At 37.5% G+C, this 17,674-nt stretch overlaps 1 long non-coding RNA gene across 5 annotated transcripts in view; it reads right to left on the bottom strand.

Moving 5' to 3' along the window:
• LOC103477299 (uncharacterized) overlaps positions 1-17,674 on the bottom strand; it is a 120,626-nt gene that overhangs the window by 12,500 nt on the left and 90,452 nt on the right. For all 5 annotated transcript variants that reach the window (XR_014091299.1, XR_014091298.1, XR_535617.3 and 2 more), the window contains one exon: positions 3,779-3,846. This is a non-coding gene — a long non-coding RNA (uncharacterized LOC103477299). The remainder of the gene's footprint in view (positions 1-3,778; positions 3,847-17,674) is intronic.

The raw sequence follows: 17,674 nt of genomic DNA, 5'->3' as shown, positions 1-17,674 counted from the left end.
ATTTGTCATTACTCTGATATTAATATTTGTTTAAGGGGCAGAGATTTTGTCCCAAAAACTCTGTTCTTTCCTTTGCCTCACAGTCAGCCAGCTTTAACACTCTCCCCACAAAGTAAAGCTCCTTATGTGTATTGATGTACACCATTGACAAGTCAATTCAATTTACCTTAGGAAAATGGCTAGTGTTTTTATTAGGCTAATTAGCCAGCGCCCTGTGGGAGCTGTGGGATGAGCAAGATAAGAGATGAAAGCTTAGCTCTCCTGTTATGTCTATCAGGCTAAATACACTCAGACTATGGCAGTTTCTTCAAGAGAAATTATTCATGTACTCAAACCATAAATAGTACAAACGTAAACTATTTTTATATTAACAGCGGGAGAAATAGTTTAATACAATATTAACAAGTCAAAATGTGAAAACAGTTCATTATCAACTTGATCTTTGTGTCATTTTAGAGGTTTGTTGGTACAACTTCTACCAACAATTTGATGTTTTCAAAATGTACAACAGATGTTAAAACCCTCAACAATTTCAGGGATTAAAGCCAAGTGTTTTGTCAGGCTGGTCAAGCAGCTGCGGAGTTGGTCAAAGTGCTTCTACTGCAGCAATGAGACCATATGAGGGGATCTGAATCTGATTCATTTGAAATAAAGTTAAAAACTCTGCTAGTTTTTCCACGTTTGCATCTTCACGTTTGCTGAGAGGTTGTCAAGATTACAAATAGTCCTGTTGCATAGAGGTACCATTCAGGAAATGATGCAAACAGCTTTGGAGGTTTTTCTGGGCATTTGGGGTTTTAAGTATACAAGACTGAGAAAAATGAAAAGATTCCCTTTTTGACAAGAAGAAAACTATTTGTTGTTATAAAATTGTTTTTTTATTATGTTACAAGTTATTTGTTCTATGATGAGTTGAAAAAAAAAACAAAATAGATTTTTTAACCACAAATGGAAACTTAACATATGCAGATGTTTAGCCTTTATTTTAGAGTGGAAACACTTTATAAGCACAAACTCCCTATTTGGACTGAACAAATCAGAGCTTTCCACCAAGATGAGGTGAGCGTGTGACGTCCTCTCAAAGTCTTAAATCACAAATTCCTCTATTAAAGTGAAAACGTGGCAAACACCACTCCTTAACATCAATATGTCGATATCACAGAGATTATTGGTGTATTTATTTAACTAAATGTGTTGCCATGGTTAATTGAAGACACTTTAGATGGAGAACAAAGAGCAAAACAAAAATATGTAAAAAAAAAAACAACAAAAAAAAAAACAGTAAGTGTTTAGAGAATTGTGGGAAGATGCCTGGGCTCACCAGAGCTGGCACACCTCTGGTGTATGATGTTTTTTTTATTATTATATCCCATTCTTGCATCTGTCAGCAAAAAACCCACAAAAACAATGACATGCTTCTGATTCAATATGGACTTCCACGGCAAACACACAAGAAACACTCCGGCTGTCAGACTCATGCAGACTTGAACTCAAAGTGGCACCTGTGACATACATATGCACAAACATCAAGTCTGAAAAAAATAGCATCCAGGCTTATTAGTGTACAGGCTCGAAAGAAAACCTCCCATCTGACATGCACAGTGTACACACACACCAATGTGTCCCCTGCTGAGCTGCACAGACAGAGACCCAGAGGTGGGAACTGCGGACTAGCGGCGAGGAGCTCCCTTGCCGAAAGCCTTATTGATTGGGATAAAGGTCTTTTGATGAGGCAGATTGCTCATCAGGCTGGAACGACATGCTTCTCAGATGTGACGCCTTTTCAGACCAGCCCAGGGGCCCATCGACCAAGGCATAGCCATCGTATCTGAGTATGTTAGTGCGTCTGTCTGTCTGTCCTCTTGTGCACGCTTAGGAGTAGCAAACATTGATTTGAGATAGGCCCATCTGGGTCACTCTGGCCCCACCCTGACATGTCCTCTGCTGGAGGTAAGGACATGTCTGGTGATTGTTGCTGAACTTCATGCTCCAGTCATGATGCACTTCAGATAACATGTCGAACTGCAGTTGATGAAGCATACTAAAATATACTTTATTAAATTCGGACAAAAGCACGGATCAAATAAATAAGAACATATCTATTTTGGTTTGAATATGCCAAGACACTAAACACCTCTGTTGAAGTTTTTCATTGTAAATAAAGAGAAACAGTGGCTTAATCAATATTCACTTATACAGGATGAGACATGGCAAAGTCCAAGGTGGTCAGTTTCACATACAGGTCTAACCCAAGAGACCTTTTCTAAATCTCCAGTCATTTGTTACCTTTCAAACATGCTCTTATGTCTTTTATTGTGTTTGTCAACCTACTTAAAGACAAAGAGCCAAAATGTTTTTCTAAATACAGGAACACAAATTCAAGTTAGCCAATCATATGACAGAAACTCAGGCCACATAAATGTGCTGAAGACGTTTAAAACATCAGAAGGAGAAGATAGATGATTTTAGTGATTTTGATTTTGCCATGAGCTGATAACTGAGTTTTTCCAGAAACTGCTGATCTGTTGGGATTTTCAAGCACAACCATCTCACTGGTTGACTGAAAAAGGTCTGAAAAGGGGAAAATGTATCGATGAGGAAAAGTTGCGTGACAGTAAAAAGTCTTGTTGATGTCAGAGGTCAAAGAAGAATGCGAAGATTGGTTTGACAGGACTGTTGTTCGCTAATCACATAACTGCGACATTCATATGGTAGGATCAGAATTTACAGTAAACGATGTGAAAGCAGGGATCCATCCTGCCTTGCATCCAAAGTTCAGGCTGCAAGTGGTGTAATGATGTAGCAAATATTGTCTCAGCACACTTTGGGACTCTTAGTACAGAAAGAATATTGCTTAAATGCTTAAAGCATCGTTGCTGTATCCGATGGATACTTCTAGAAGAGTAATGCACCATATGACAAAGCTTTAAACTTTCACAAATTGGTTTTTCAAAGATGACAGTGACTTCAGTAATTCTTGCCACAGTGTTTGCTCAAAGGACTTTGCCATATTTACAAATGTTCTGAGCTCAGGTGACTTTTACAGTACTTTGAAATAAAGAACAAAAATAAGTTAGTTACTTGACAGCCTTGTAATTTACTAAAAAAAAAAAAGTCTCCCCCATTTGATGCTCAGGTTTTCAGAGGTCAGCCAGTTGCTCAAGGGAAGGCAGAAGGGGAAACACACTGGCTGAGACAACTTGGATACCCAGGCTCTTAATAATAGATATGAATTGATTTTAACCCAGTTCTGACCTGAGCCTGGATGGACATGCAGTGCTGTCCATGCATGAAAACGTACCCATGTGTCTGCATGTGTGTGTGTTGCATTCACAAACTTATGAAGCGATGCTTTTACTGTAACCCCCTAAAACAGATGAACGCGTGGTTTTGTGTCTGCACAGCACATGCATGGCAGAAGAAAAGAGGGCAGTGCGGTGATCTTTAAAAGCTCCTGACGTGCTGCTAGAATGAAATATTTAAGCAGACGAAGCCTTGACCTCCCCATGCTCGCCAAGCATGGTTCCCATCGATTTCTGACGAAACAACTGGGACACCATTACAACAAAATGCACTATGGCTGACCACACATGCCCTCTGACACTTTCACCAGCTGGAACCACATAGCTGTCTCTGTCCACTGAGCCTGTTATGCTTCTGGATGCACATCTGCTGCAAATGTCCATATGTGAAAGTTTGCACTCTGAATATGTTTTCTGTATTTCGGTAACTGACCAGTCAAACATGGAAGAAAACTTAAGCGAAAAAAGTCACATACCTGATTAGAACCAGATCAGGAACCAGCAGCACCTTGGAGACACACGCAGCATGTCGACGTCCTCCAGCCTGAGACAAAACAAGTTTTGGAGCCAATTGGTTAAAACTATTACTTTTATATATCAAAAAATAAAAAATGAAAAAGTGAAACTCAAACATTTATTTCAAAGGGTGATATTTTCAAGTTTTTATTTTGATGATTGACTTGTGGTTGATAAAAGCCCTAAGCGTTTCTTGCAAGATGAATGTTATAAATTACTATTAAATCAGAACAATAACATATTTTTAACAAAGAAATGTCTTCTTAAATCTATGTTCATGCACTGCAGAGTGAATGCTCTTGATATTTAATTGGCGCTTCTTTCGCTGCATCAATGAAGCGCGCCATGGAGGTGATCAGCTCTGCAGAGGTGCTAAGGAAACTGAGGTTGCTTTAACAGAAACCTATGACATGGAATAATGTTTCTGTATTACAATTCTTTATTATTTATTATTGGTTTTATGTTCTTATTTTAGGGGAAACATTTTTTTTTCCCAATGGCCACAATTACAAAATTACTAAATGAATCTGTGCTACATGTGTGTTTCACTTGTTTATTTAAACAACATAATTACATTTAATTTTTACCAATATTCTAATGTGTTCAGATACACCTACAACATTGTTTCCACCTGTTTAACAGTTTGTTATTCAATTACTTTAATGTTGTCAAGTTTTTCTTCTGTTTGTCAAATATCAGATTTTTCATGCTGCCGACTGCTTCTAGGAAGAAAAAAAAATTAAATAATAATAATAAAACGAAGAAAACACCGGATAAACTTTAAAATGTCTGACCTTTCCTTAAGCACTTTAAGTATGTTATTCCCAAGATTTTTATGTTTTTATTGTGTTGCAGGTGAGGCGCTGTCAGTGACAGAAAATTTCTTCTCAGCAGGGAATCCATCTTGAAAGGTTTCAAATTACTGCAAATGTATGACAGCGTGCTTTTTGTAAACTCATTCATGTGTCTGCGTACATAAATAAGTGAATAAATAAATACATTGCGATTAAAAAAAAAGAAGATAAATCCTCCGGTTGATAGAACTAACAACATGTTGTTTAACAGTTTCCTGTCGCAATTATTTTCTCAAAAAGACAGAAAGTTAGCAAAAATTATACCAATAAGTTTTTTTTTTCTAGTCAAATAAAACAAGTTCAGTTCAGGTATTTTGGGTTCATAGCAGAAACGAACCCTTTTCTGAGAAACAAGTAAAAATATCAAAGTGCATTTGATTCCGACCATTAAAACATGCACAGATATGTTTTTTTTTATTAGCAAAATTTGCCATGGTACAAACTTTTAAACAAGTTAGAATCCTTTTGTATGCCGAAGTCTTCATTGATCCTTCGATATTGATGTTTCTTTTCAAATATCCGATAGGAACTCAGTCAATACTCAGTAAAAATATCTTTGAAAGTACAAGAATGAAACCCATTTCATTATGTAAAAAGCATAGTCGGTTACTATTTTTCTAATATTGGCAAAGGGATAACTGTAGTCATGCCAACTGTAGTGATCTCAGCTGCACCCAGAAGTGCATCTGTAAGCAGATCACATTTAGGCCATAATCTGTGCCCTGTACAAAAGGTTAATCACACTTTGAATTGGAGAGACATTTGATGCACCGCAGGATAGAGTGCTCTCCTTTTTTCCCCTCACAATTACAGTGACACAAATAACAATGCCATTTTAATCCAATTCCTCCTCACGCCGCTTCCCTGTCCTGCATTCAGACTTAAAATCCTCTATGAAGGAATTGCAAGTTTAGATTTGTAGGTTGGGTTGGTGCCAATTCAACATTTGTATCCTATACCAGTTAGAACTGATTAAATTAGATTACATGCTGGATATACTTTCCTGCTACTTGTTAAGTGAACTTTGAGAGGTTTAAAATAATGCTTTTAATAAATATTAGTCATCTCCAGGTAGAGAAACTCATGGCTGGCAAGCCAGCATTGAGTTTGGTTGGCTCATATTTACACCTGTAGAACAGTTCACAATCACACTAACTGTTAAAAGGAAAGTAGAAGGTGATGATTCGGTTTATTATACCCAAGTGCTTATCAATAATGCAGCTTTTATTTATTTTATGGTTGAATCTGCAAAAATCTGACTGTATGGAATGTAGAATTAGATGAATGGACGGAGGAATCAATACAAATTTTAGACAAATGGAAAGATAACAGAATCCTTATTCTATTCCATTTTAATTTAGTCTTGAAGAGCAAACGCACAATTAAAATGTCATCAGTTTATACACAGGTCCATTAGTTGTAGCTGGTGTACACAAGATTTAAAACCTGCACAGCACTACTCCCTGAGAACTAAAGATCTGGTCCACCCTACTCCTACAACCAGATCAACCTTTAGACTCCACTTGCTAAACCTCACAATTCCCATCATTCAAAGAACATGATGTTTACTCTTTCATGAGCAGTTTCTCTTGTGATCTGCCTGCTTTCATTTCTACCTGGTCAATCTTGTGGTGCATGAACACAGAAACACACAGGACAGACAAAGTTACACTTAGCATTGTTTTGTGAGAGCAGCGCTAGTACCTGGAAAAACCCCTGGATTCATCAGGAGAACAACAAAACGCGACAAACCGTCTTGGTGTTAGCCGAGAGCACTTTTAAAAGGAAGAAGTTGAAGCTTTATAATTAGATAACTGTAATAGAAAAACATGCAAAGGCATATTCTCTAAATGGTGTACTGGCGAGGCCTGACATTGATTTTAAATGTTGACTCCCTGCCAAACAAAGTTTTGTCCTTCTTTCACTTGCCAGCATCAGCTCTTGATTCCAGGCCCCTTCTCCATCTGTAACACCCTGGGCCTCCTACAGCTCACGTTCCCTGGACTAATCTCCACCCGCTCAATGTTGTTCAATTAGATTCCAGTTGACATTCATTGGAAGTAGGCACTCCTCCTTGTAATTCAGCCCTCTTTATAGCCAATCTATTTTTTAATAAAGGTTCAGAGGAAAACATTAAAGTATTGATCTTTATTTATCGACCCCGGCCCAAAGCATAGTTAAAGCTGACACAAATCAATCAAAATAAATTTGAAATGATGATAGCACATATGAGGAGCCTGGCCGCCTGTTTCGGGGAGTAATTAGGGGGCTTGGCAGAGGGGAACCTAAGGCAATAAGAGTAACAGTAACAGACACACAGAAGCGCTCCCAGCAGCAGAACGAGTTGCAGAACTGTTTAGCAGAGCGCAGATTAGAAATTTGTTTTGCATTAAATGAGACGACTAAGAGGCAAGGTTAATGAAAGGGCACAGCACTTTGGGGCCGTGGTAATCCACTGAAACCCTCTCTTCATGACTCTAATGCCCAGTCCACTCACACACACACATGCATACACAAAGAGAGAGAGAGAGACAACGCCATGAGGCTGCCTCTGGAACATCCTCGGCTTAGCAAAAACAATGGGTATTAATTTTAAAAAGTGAGTGAGAAAAAAGCTGGTGGAAAAAGCTGGTTGATTACCAAGCGTGAGATAGGGAGTCCACCAGCTCCCAGTGCATTAAATAAATTTAATCTGCCTGGTGATGTCCACTCATTGAAGAGGTCAGAAAATGAAGAGGGCAGAAAATGCTCATTCTCAGGGACCTAACTTCATACAACAATGCATTCTAGGACACCTGGCACCTTGTTTGACTTTTATTGAAGACCAATTCATTCAAACACTGCAAGCACAATTATTGTGAAGAGGCAGCATTTCAGATAAAACCCCTACATAACGAAAGGAGGAGGTTTGCAGCTGTTTTTGTAATGTTGTGTCTTTAGACAAATTTTGCTCTTTGTTTACAGCTCCATATATATGTGCACATATAAGCAATTCTTAAGGCTAACCACACCTGTATCAAGATAATCTCTGCTTTCATTACCCAAACGCCACCACAGTTTGCACAGATATTTTCTGACATTTGGCTCATCACATGCCGCTGCTCAGAGTCTGTTGTCACCTTTCAGTGTGCAGATTAGTCCAAAAGAGCTACTTGTGACAGTTAAATGTAATAAATGTTTTCAAATGAATCTTCCTGGAGTTTAGGGGAAAAAAGAAAGAAGACAGTTGTTAAACTTTTGTGTCTAAAACAGATATTTAAAACGGGATTCATATGTTTAAAGCCAACAGAATGACGGAAGCATGGATAGATATATGATGGCTGGAATCACTTCCCATCAAAATAAAAGTAACAGCATTTCTCTGTGCACATAAACCTAAAGGTAAAGATAAACCTGTACAACAATGCAGACAAAGTATTTTTTTCAAAAACAGCAAAAAGCACCTCTGAGACAGTTTTTCATGATATATTTTTAAAACTAAAGATTAATTTAGTCACTTAAATTACAGCAAACTGCTGAACTGCTGAACTTTGCTACTGGACCTTAGCTGATGCATTGGTAGCTACATGTGGCCATATATGCCAATTTATTCATCATTCATCTGTTTTACATTAAACAGTAAAATCCGATGATTGTGAGAACAGTTCACACAAACTGCTGACTTTGGATTCTTGTCTTGACTGTCAGGAACTAAAAATCCAACAGAAATGTAAACATTTACAGAATTTCCTACTTCCCTAAAGTCCTCACCAGTTAAATTGCCTATTCTGCACTGAACATATACAACCTACAGCCCCAACACCTGAACTCCATTCATCTTGCCACTTTTTGTTCCGATCCTCTTTTGTCCAGAAAATTTCTCCATTTGCTTAGCCAAAGATCCTCGGTCGAGTGAACCATTTCAGCTCGGTTGAGATATTAATGAGTTTACAAGGACCTTCCCGATCTAATTATGTCGAGCAACTGCTGCCTCTTACTGGGCCACGGCTCCCCGGGGAGAACACAAATCTACCAGGCAAGCAAAACTTGCCTACTTTTGACAAAACACTCGACAAGCGAGGATGCAAATAATGTTGAGCATTCTTCATAAACACCACTGGAACGTCACAGGCGAGATTAATATCACCGCCTACCGACGCCACCCCAAATTTAACCTGAAAAATACCCAACTTTGGCTTTAAGACAAGGGCTATTAGTGAAGGGAGGGTTGCTGAAGCTCGGGGAGGAAGCTAAGCACCCTTGAGGGGAGACGGTGAAAAAGAGAGAGAAGTGTTGTAAACAGCGTGAATGTGATTGGATGTGACCTTTGTGCCGGGTGAACTATTTAACATGTTCGTGAAAGTTTCTCCACCTTGCTGACATTTGAACAATGCCAGTGTCAGTGGAGTCTAAAAACACTGAAGGAGACAATCTTACAATCAGCATAAATTAACATAAAAGACCAAGCTTTTCCTTCTTGATGTTTGATAGAGATAAAGGCTCATTAACCTGAGTAAAAGACTGGCAATTCCATATTCAAATGGAATTAAACTATAGAAGATTAATTATTCATTTTCTATCCAAGTTTTAATAGATTTGCTTATTATAGTCCATTTGTTTAAAGCATGAAAAATATCAGGTTTTTCAAAGAGGATTGAATATACAACGGTCTAACAAAAGTTTGCACTTACCAGTTAAAATTTTGTGATTATTTTCACTTTGCCATGATATAAAGTATGTAGTGTTATTAAAGACTGAATGTTGAATTTGAATCAGACCATAGGTATAAAGATGAGCTCAATATAGTGACCAGGATATTAATGTTTTAGTGTTTATATATATTTTTCTTTTAACAGATTAATTTTTTAAATTGCAAAGGATATGTGTCATTCTAAGCATGGAAATAGTTATTTATTAAACTCATTACTTTACCTTCATAAGAACATAATTTTACGAGAGGCGTGTACACCTTTAAGAACCACCCTATAAACCTAATTCTTACTGAAAAAGAAGGAAACAATGTATATATTAATTCTGAATTTGAAGCTTGGTGTTCTGTATTGTACACTACCGTCATCCATAAACTACTAAACCCTATTTGTGATTCATTTTGCTGCTCTTGACACTCTCCACACGAGAGCATCTTTCATCATTCTGACTCAGTCCCACTTTTATCCTCCTCCTGCTTTCTAGTTCTAGAAACCCAAATTTATAGAGTTCTATATTTATTCCTAAGTGAAAACAGTCTGAAGCAAACACATTCATATGTTGTCTACATTTACCAACTATAGTTAAAAAAATCCCTCACAGTAACTAGTAGGGCTAGTCAGACCTGAAAATATGTTGTATTTTTGCCTATTATTCAGATGCAGCACCATCAGAATGTGAGCTTGGAAATTCAAATCTACTGCATATGTTTATTAGAAATGTGGCACCTGTGATAACTAGTAGATCAAATAAAAATATTCTGCAGGAGGACAAAATTTGTAGCAAAAAAAACTCAAAGATGCATAAATGCAGACAGATTATTGTAAACTGACATCCTCATTTACTGGCCTTTGCTTCTTTGTTGTGGCCTCATACTGTTCTTATATATATAAATATAGTAGATATGTAATAATTAAACTTTATTTTGCATTATGAATGAAAGTAAGCACATTTCTCACATTGCTGGACATATTTAACTGAAATAAAATGCTGCAGGCACAACAGCAGCAGACATGCAGGGTCAAAATTTAAGTGTTCGGTTTATTACTTAAACTTTTTAAGTAATAAACAGATACTTGCCTCCTCTACTCCGTCTTCAAAAGCTACCCTTTTTTTGTTGTTGTTCAACTCCAGTTCATAAGAATTAGCATTTATAATATTGTGGAAAAGTTTTCCGTTGAACTTTTTCACATTGGGTCATGTAACAGCTTTTTGTCACAGGATTTTATGTGATAGGCCAACACAAAGCATCTTTAAGCAGAACGAAACAGAAACAAGTTTCTTTTTTTTTTTATGAATAAATAATTATATACTTTTGGAAAATGCTAAAGATCAGTTCAATTCCAGTTGATGGTAGGAGATAAAAGTTTGAACAGAGGCATAAAGTGATGCATATTTTCCAGAGTGTGTCCATTTTCCCAAAAGTCAACCATCATTGAAATGCAGCTCAGAGGACCAAATGACATCACCTCCACATACACTATGCAAATATCCAGCAGGATCCATTACACAGCAGGAGAGATAAGTACGTCCAGAACAGAGCAAGGCCCACTCACACTCACTGCTAACCCCTTGTACGATATATTTCCATACATACACACACAGACGCACACAAACGGTGGACACAAATTTGCTCGCTCACATATACACACACACATTTATCTCTCTTGCTGTAATACAGAAATAAGACACTTGACATCGCGATGACTGCAGTGGCACTGCGCGTGCTGGAGGTGATGGAGTATAATGGCCTTTTAAATCCGTATTCCCACAGAGACACAGACGGAGCAAAAGAGACAGAGGTTAGCATTAAGCCAACTCTGACTTCATCTGCACTTATAGGTTGCTTTTTCATCCAGCCCAAGATAAACACTGGATCTGTGTGTTCTGCTTTTTTATCTGTGCAAATGCTTTTTAAAAACAAGTAGCAGCATTTCAGTCCCACTATTATTTTTTTTTTTACTTTTTTCAGCTTGTCAGGAAGAATATGAACTACCATTTGGCTTGAACCCAGCTAGATGTTCAGAAACACTTATCAGGTTGCTGCTGATGCCTTGTCCTGAACCAGTCTAGCAAGAGCAAACAGATTGGTGCAAAAGCAAAACTGCAATGGGCAGTGTAGCATAGATGTGAAGGAAGCAGCAAAGACGGGTGTAGTGACGAAGATAATCTGATATCAGAAAAATAACAAAAAGAATGCGTCACACCTCACTGGCCACTTCCTGTCTGAATGCAATGAATAAAGTTCACTTGTGCCACAAAATCTAAAAATACCAGAACGTTTTAAATAACCGTTTGAGCAGAATTCATGAATTCAAAAAAATACACAAAATTAACCATCTTGCTTTGCCAGTTCAGACATAAATCCTGCAGATAATCTTTGGGGTGAACTGAAGGGAAGAGAGGTCAGGACAAGTCAAAGTTCCCTTTCTCTGTGTGGTCCAACCTAGAGAAATGTTATTGAATAATATTAAGTGCTTTCCTTTTGATAATCAGGGGTTCTCTAGAAAGTATTTAAAGCAGTGGTGCTGGTAAATATGGTACTACTGATGTAAAACATAATCATACCATGATTTGATTTTTTCCCCCTCCCAAAACAAAATGTGCCCAAATTAAATGCCGTGTTTTTCTGGCATTATGCTACTGCAATAAAATATGAACTTACTTTAAGATCTTCTGACACAGCTTTACACAGTGTGCCAATAATTACAGTGGATGCAGTAAATCAGAAGATTGAGGTTTAGACGACAGTATCACAACATAATGGGACAAACACTGAAATTGAAAAAGCTCTGGCAAAAGCTCCATCTTCCAACCCCTCACACCCATCTTCTGAGATATAAATAAAGAAAAAGGGATGAGAAAGGGGTCAGCACTGGCCACTTTGTTTTTTTTTTCCCCCTCAACACTCAGTAATAGATGTTTTTAAAGTTTAAGTGCTGCCAGAGGGCTGCGAGCCCTGCTGTTCATTAAGCCAGCCGCTGCCACGGAGCAGCATTTACATCAGCGCTGCTCTAAATGCCGCCTCTGTCTGAGCAATTACATCTGCTTTACAGGCTCTGGTTTACAGTCAAGAAGAGCAGAAGAAGAGGAAGAAAGGAGCGCAAGGAAGAGATGAGATGCCAGTTTTAAAAAATATTAAGTGTGCAGAAACGGAGCTACGCAGACACAAACCACTGACTCTGAAAAAGCCATATACAATCAGTTGCTTCTGTATCCGCGGCAGGAGGGGGAGGAAGGACGGCCCGCGGCGACATATGTATTCCATCATGGATGTCACAACAACGCGTTTCATCTGCTAAATACGTGCTACCAGACAACAAATCCAGCAGAACGCTAAGAGCAAAACAAATTTGTTTACAGACAAAGTGACGTCTCACAAAGACATCCAGAGGTAGACAGTTGATAACAGGGACAGATAATACTTGTGCTGCTAAGAACCCGTCTTTCACTCGTAATCCCTTTGGCAACTATTGATAAGCCATGGAATGGGACGTCGAGGACTTTCACTATGCAAGCAGGCGCTGTTTCTTTTTCTTCATGTGCAGAATGGTTTCTGTTTTATGTATCCGTTTGGAGGTGGTCTTTCATTTGGAGTATGGCAACAGTTTGACATGATTGTGGATCCAAAAATTACAGCAGAGTACATCACTGTGAAGTGCTCAGACAAAACAGCGAAGAGACTTGATGGTTTTGTCATTCTTCAGTGACATAACGAAAAGCCTCGCATCACCCTGTCATCAGGGCTGGTTTTACAAACAACCTGCACAAAGCACAGTAGAAGTTTTTGTACTGGTAACATTCTCTTCCAATCTGAGAGTAAACTCATATTTTTAGTAAATGTAGTGATTTAGTACAAAATAATAAAATAAAAAAAAATACAAGTAGCCATTAGGAACCAACACTCCCATCACTAGTAGTAGCACCACACAAACACCTGGCATTGAATTGGTATGAATTGGTAAATCTTAAAATCCTAAGAAATGATGTGATTCCTGTCAAGAAGAACAGTAATAATCTAGACTAGGTTTCTAAACCTTTTGTTTGTTGAATCAAAATTGTCAAGTCAAATGTATCCAGGTTGCCAATAAAAAGATTTTTAAAGAAACTAAAAGAAAAGAAAACTAAAAGCACAAGCATGCATATAATATTTTTTTTATCTACTAATCAAATTGAGCATACATTTTTATTAAACAACAGAAATAATCTAACTTTTTCAAATTCTTTGGTATTTGATTGAAATAAATTGAATAAGAACATAATTTGGGTGAGTGCTTCTTTTGAAATCCTTGGTATTTTTAGTCAGGATGGCTGCGACTGCTACCGATAAAATAAAAAAGAAAGTGAGAATCAGTGTTATTAAAAGATGAATACTTTGTGTTGTATCCAACATTTTCTATTGTAAGAAGATCTGCATTTTTCAATAATAATTTCCCCCTGGTTAGAAAAAAAGTCCGCATCAACCATCTGTCCTGGGTAAACTAAATCTGCAACCTTCTTGAATGAAATTAAGAGTCTGCAAAAAATCGATCCACGACCTGGAAATGGTCCCTGAGTCGCATTTTGGACAAATCTGATGTGAAGGTTGCTGAAACACTGCGATGTGGAAAGAATGTTAAGTAAAAATAGCATTTTTTAAATACTTGATGTCCACATGGAAACATCCTTTAATGTTCTGTTACAGAAACAGATTCTAGAGAAACAAAAAAATTAAAATCCCACCCTTGCATTTCTGTGTAGATAACCACTGAGTCACCTTTTGAAAACACTATTTCTCTAACCTTCTGAGCAAGCGTCATACAAACGCTCCATTCCCTCTTCTCTCTATGCATTTCAGGAGTAGCACTGGAGCACCACATAAAGGTTTGGCGTAGTTATTGGCCGTTTCTTGTCTTTTGTTGTCGTTTCATGCAAGTAAAGTGGTGTAGACAATGTAAAAATGTTCTATACAGGATTTGAACATGTTGACTACATGTAAAATGAGAGATAATGCGATACTCTGTAGGGCCCACTCTATACATTGCTGTTCTATATTGTTGCCTCCTCGTTTTTCCTTTAACTTATGCACTACACTTTTTGTAGTAGTTTTAATGGTTACAAAATTAAAATTTATTATCAATATTTAAATAGTACTACCATATTTAATTGATAACATTTACAAAATTATTGACTATATCTGGTTATGCCACTATTAAAAACAGTCTTTTTTCTTCTTAATTATCCATCAAACTAATTGTCTGATGCATATTTTCCTTGTGTGGCAGGGTGCATTTTGAAACCAGTGAGGATCCGATGCCATATGGGAATGTTGTTGCCATGGGAGAGCGTATGATCTGCAACAGTGTTTAGGTGGGCGGTTCATGTCAAAGTAACATCCGCGTGAATGCCAGGGACTGAAGTTTCCTACCAGAGCACTGCAATGTAATTAGATGGTCAGTGTTATTTACAGTAGTTCACTTGTCAGTCGTGTAATTAATGGGGCGGAGTCATCAGATTCAAGCAAGAAACAAATCAAATCTGTTCTGTGTTCCAAGATAGCAACAGCTCCGGCAATGAGAAACAATAACTCGGCTTAACTGGGTGATTACGTCGCCTTGCGAAAGTATTCAGGCCCCGTGAATTTTTTTTCCTTTTTGACACATTTCTGAAGTCCTAAAAGGTGTGCGGGTTTTAAGGTTTTTATCTTTTTTTAAAATCTCTCTCTCACTGTTAATAAACAGTGATAAAGTTACATAATGCTAATTATGTAAAGCATAAATAATTATGCTTTACATAATTATTTTAATTATGTAAAGCACTTTGAAATGCCTTGCTGCTGAAATGTGCTATACAAATAAAATTTGATTGATTGATTGATTGATTTCAACAACAAACGTCAGTGTTTTTTGTGACAAACGTAAAGCAAAGTAGCACATAAATGTAGGAAGAATTACATTTTTTTCACATCTTTTAAAAATGAAAATCTGAAAAGTGTGGTGTGCCTTTGTGTTTAACCCCAGTAACTTATTAAAACTAAATCCTTATTCAATTACAGCTGCAAGTCTTTTGATACATTTCTTTGACCTTTTCCTTAAATGTATGTATAGACTTTAACTGGACCATTTTAACATCTAAATAAGCTTTGATCTGGACCATTTTTCCTTCCACTTCACCAATTCACCCTTTACATAAAAGCCACGTAAAATATGACGATGTTTGGAGTTTTGGGTCAAAATGTTCAAGAAAGTCAAAGCAAAACCCTGTAATTATGATACCAGATGTTAAATAAAAGATAAATGATTATATTAATAACATTATTAGGTGATGACATGTTTGTCTCTAAACCGAGGAACTGTGCTCAATCCAAAACAATTGCTGTCTCATATAAGATAGCATAACTTAAAACTGATCCAATGTAACGGATGGTGTGGGTTTTTTTTTTTTTGTCTGGAAATGGTAGCTTTAGGGTTCCTGCTCCAAAACATTGTAACACTATAGAAATTTACTGCAGTATAAAACTCATTTGTCCGTGGTGCTTCGACTTGGCTGTGAGCCTGAGCACATTTGAAAACCCATTTGGAGACGGTTTCCGAACTAAAATAGTACAATGCTTAGGAAAAAAAATCCTATTTAGCCGGAGTTTGTTTTTGTGAGCATAGCGTCATGCTAAAAAGCCTATTTTCACCAAGAACGGCCACCCTATCAGAAACTCTGCAGGGGAGCCACATTAGAGGTAATGTCATCCACAGTTTAGCCCTGCGCTCCTCATTCCCCCATCTCTCCCCTAATGAACTCCCACTGAATTACCACTTCAGCAGCACCCTGCCTTTTTATGATTCTATTTGTTTATCTGTCTCTAATTTCCTCCCTCGTCTTCCTCTGCCACCCGGGCACGCACCGGCTCTTTAATTTTATTGGCCATCGTTAGGGAGCGGCGAGTCGAGCCGCTCGCCTCGCCAGATAAACCAGCCGCTCGAACCCACCTCCACCTCGTTTGGTGAGCTTAGCATTAGCAGATTAGGGCGCTCATCAGTCACAGGAAGAGAGGCCCCCACCGTGACAGCCGCAGCCAAATCGCACAAACATCTCTGGAAGGCATTGGGCCATAATTGAAAGCACAATAATTTCCCCGCCATTAATACATCTCTCATATCTCAGCTTACGCTTTAAATGTCCACATTATCTGTTGCACTTTTCTGTTAATGTCTTCGGTCCTCAGCAGTAACTTTTACAGGAAATGGAATTCGGGGGAATAAGTGAGGAATTGAATAAAATATCAAAACAACCGGTTTATTAAAAGAATACGAAGAAAACAAGTCTGAACTGTGTCTGTATCTGTGACAGCTGGGCAGTGGTCACCACTGATTAGGGTTTTTCAGGTTCAATTTGAAAACTTTTAAAATTTTAATTTCCAAATCACCTATAATAGATTAAACAGTTTTATCAGAAAAGTAGGAATTAATTAAGTTGAGAGTTGCAGCTGTACAACAGAAAACATTAACTTTTGTAAAGAAATAAAGCAGACAAGTGTATAGCCCCAAAAAACTACTAATTAATACGTAACTAATCTGTCTTTGGGCTCTTTTTAAATTTGTTTTTGTTTCTTCATTTTTTTAATGAAAAAGACACATTAATGTTTCTTAACATCCTTTGAAACTCTCATATTCCAAGGTTTTTCAGTTGCAAAACACATGATTAGCTCAGGAATAAACAGGCAGCTCTGGAACGAAGCCAGCTGAAAAGGTTTTGATTTGAAAAACTGCATCTCATTCTGAGTATGTTGTGCCAGAATTGTGTCAGTCACTCAGAGTTCTCATGTCAAGCAACTAAAGTGGATATAATTGGTTGAAAGAGAAAAAGATATATATATGTGCAAAATCAGACTCAATAAAATACTTGTTACGATAACTCAAATTCCTGTTAATCTGCTTTTCCATGAATAATATATGGTCATTAAAGTGATGGCTTCTGATCAGAACACAACACAAAGGGATTTATTTTGGGTTATGAGATTAAAGGGGGAAACAACTCTCCCCTGATCACCTGCCGAAGGTAAGGATCCCCATATCATGACACTGCCATCACCATGTGTCACTGTGGGAATGAAGTATGACTGTCAAGAAATTTCTGAGGAAATTATAGCTATCGACAGCATAAGTAAAATAATAGATATATGGCATAAATGACAGCCGTTTAGCTGTTGTCAATTAAAAACCAAATAAGAATAAAAAAAAATGTAAATGTGTAATAAGTAGTGGCTAAAATCACAAACTATTTCTCTTAATTTCTAGCTTTTTTTTTACCAATCAAATTAGAATGAGCAACATAAAAAGATCA

Source organism: Poecilia reticulata, chromosome 15, assembly GCF_904066995.2.
Source record: "Poecilia reticulata chromosome 15, P_reticulata-male-v2, whole genome shotgun sequence".
Taxonomy (NCBI): domain Eukaryota; kingdom Metazoa; phylum Chordata; class Actinopteri; order Cyprinodontiformes; family Poeciliidae; genus Poecilia; species Poecilia reticulata.
Note: the sequence above shows the minus strand (reverse complement) of the source record. Positions and strands in the feature narration are given on the sequence as shown.